This window comes from Aplysia californica, unplaced genomic scaffold (assembly GCF_000002075.1).
Source record: "Aplysia californica isolate F4 #8 unplaced genomic scaffold, AplCal3.0 scaffold00004, whole genome shotgun sequence".
Taxonomy (NCBI): domain Eukaryota; kingdom Metazoa; phylum Mollusca; class Gastropoda; order Aplysiida; family Aplysiidae; genus Aplysia; species Aplysia californica.
Window position 1 is genome coordinate 2,534,745 of NW_004797274.1, and position 2,594 is coordinate 2,537,338.

At 43.2% G+C, this 2,594-nt stretch overlaps 1 protein-coding gene across 2 annotated transcripts in view; it reads left to right on the plus strand.

Moving 5' to 3' along the window:
* Nucleotides 1-1,209: 1,209 nt before the first annotated feature.
* LOC101852367 overlaps nucleotides 1,210-2,594 on the plus strand; it is a 23,604-nt gene continuing 22,219 nt past the window's right edge. Inside the window, exon 1 of one of the 2 annotated variants that reach the window (XM_005089245.3) lies at nucleotides 1,210-1,428. The gene's annotated coding sequence lies outside the window, so the exon portion shown is untranslated. The remainder of the gene's footprint in view (nucleotides 1,429-2,594) is intronic. The other variant, XM_005089246.3, reaches the window with a different exon arrangement.

Genomic DNA, 2,594 nt, shown 5'->3' on the forward strand with positions numbered 1-2,594 from the left:
CCCCCCCCCCCCCCCCTCCACACAAAAATACTATGTGTACTAAAACTAAATGGTAATGGTGGTGAAATGAGAGGTTCAATAAACTTTCTCACACGACAAGTAGGCCTCTTCTTATAACAGGCATGACATTAATTTTTGTACTATATGACGAATGGATGACTGGCGCCAATTTACGTCGGTGATATAATATCAACAAAGAAAAATAATTATTATTGTGGCCTGACTTAATAGCCAACTACAGATTTTATATAAATATATATATTTAATGTAAAGTCGTTTTCTTGAAATTTAACAGCAGGCTTGTTTTGTTTTTGTTTTTCCTTCTTTCAGCCTGGATTAACGATCCTGCATTGATCAGTCATTATCCATTGAACTCTTACCATATCTTAACTTGTAATACATCAAGTATAAACAGATGCTAAAATACTTTGGTCACTTAAAACGACACGCCAGACCAATCTGAAAGAGGTGCTTGAAGGAAGGTTGTGTGGCAGGAGAACGTCAGGCGCAGATGGACAACATTAAAACATTAAGACGCAGATGGACAACATTTAAACAGATTGGCCCGAATATAGAAGGGTGTGCAACGACGGCTAGCGACCGTGAATGGTGGAGGGTCATCACGGCAACCTCTGTGTCAGAAATTAAATCCTTCAGGTATTCCAGGTAGCCTAATATAAGAATTTTCAATAACTTTTTAAAACCTTTTCAGAATACCATTGAGTAACTACCAGAATACTGATTGTGTAATTAGCTTAAACATCATCACCGATAACGATAGGCCCTATTGTTCATTTTCACTAACATGCAATATTTACACCGTGGGTCTGTTTGTGAGAGCTAACAAATGTACATGACATGCATGTGTGAAAGAGAGGATGTGGTGAGACCTTGGGTGAGACAGTACGTGTGTATGAACATATTATGTGCTCGTGTACGTCTCTCTCTCTCTCTCTCTCTCTCTCTCTCTCTCTCTCTCTCTCTCTCTCTCTCTCTCTCTCTCTCTCTTTCTCTATCTATCTATCTATCTATCTATCTATCTATCTATCTATCTATCTATCTATCTATCTATTCCTTGTTCTCTCTCTTTCTCTCCCTTCTCCCATTTCTCCGCGCCCCACCCCCTCCCCTGTGGAATAAAACTATATAATTTTGGCGGTTTTTGATTGTTTTCAAGTTTGCCTGGCAACCTTGCTCTTCGACACGAACAGGAACTGGCAAACAAGTGCATTCTATTCGTTCAGGAGAAGAAAAAGTGCAGTCTTGTTTTGTTTACTTTTAGAAAGGCAAAATGCTACTTCGCATCAAGGCAGCCAGGAATTTCTGCGCAGTTTTTAAAGTTCGATCATAATGTTGTGGTGTATATTTCAGCCATAACAGTTCCATTTTTGGGCTGCTGTACGCTGATACTGACTTTTACTGGACTGGGTAAGAGGAAAAAGGAGGACTTGAACTGTTAACTAGCCTAGATTCTAGGCTAGAGCCTAGCCTTAGCGGCGATATCATAGAGATTCTAGAATCTAGAATCTAGATCTCTAGATCTAGAGTCCTTGACTGCAGATCTAGATTTAGATCTAGATATAGAATCTAGATCTAGTAGGCCAAGACTGGCAAGAAGAGCGTCTCTAGATCTAGATCTAGATCATATATATCTAGATCTAGATCAAGATGCTAGTCAAGTCAAGGACCTGATTCCAATGACCAATAATGCCCAAGTATTGGCCTATTTGGGTATAGATCTAGGTAAGATTGTACTTTACCGGACCACCGGTCGGAACTACTTTCGCTGTGGCGCCCCTGGTGCCTAGTGGCCCGCTGTTCTTCGTTTCCGAGCTCCCCTACTCACTCTCCTACTCAGTTTTCTACGTCCTCACTCTTCAACTGCCAGCAACCGACTGCCGTCTCTTACCGGGTTTTTCAGTCATCACGACCGTGCCACTGTGCCCTTTGACCCATGACCCTGACACCTTGAGGCTAATTGGTCAATCTAATCACGTGGTCCACTATTCTTATTTGCTCGCGACTCTGCTGGCTTGGCCTAGGCCCTAGGCCTACTCCTGGTCCGGCAAAGTACAATGGAGGGCTAGAGATGGGCACGAGAGCTCATTTGCATAATTGCAACCCCATTGGCCCTGCTCGCGACTTATCATGCTATTGTTTATATGTGTGTGTGTGAGTGTCTTTAAATTATTGTTGTTGCCAGGGGGGCTAGCCCCCCTGAACACCCCCCCCCCCCCCCCCCACGGAAAGAAAAAACAACTGTTCCCGCAAGGTATTGTTTCGCATTTTTGTGTGTTTTCTTTTTCAAAAATTCCGGGGGGGGAGAGCCAACCTGAAAGACCCCCGCCCACAAACGGGAGAGACAAGAATTTAACCACAAGAGAAAAACTTGGGCAAGTGCAAAAAAATAAAGGTTCTGTGATCCAGCACCTAAGAAAGGATAACAAACCATTGAAGTCCGCTAACCCCGCCGAGATACGCCGTTAGTCGGCACTCAGGTAATATGGTAGGCAGTGTCCTCGCCCTTACGACGATCTATACGCTACTGTCAAACATATTACTACGAAAGCCGCAGTAGCTACCGATGTGTGTAT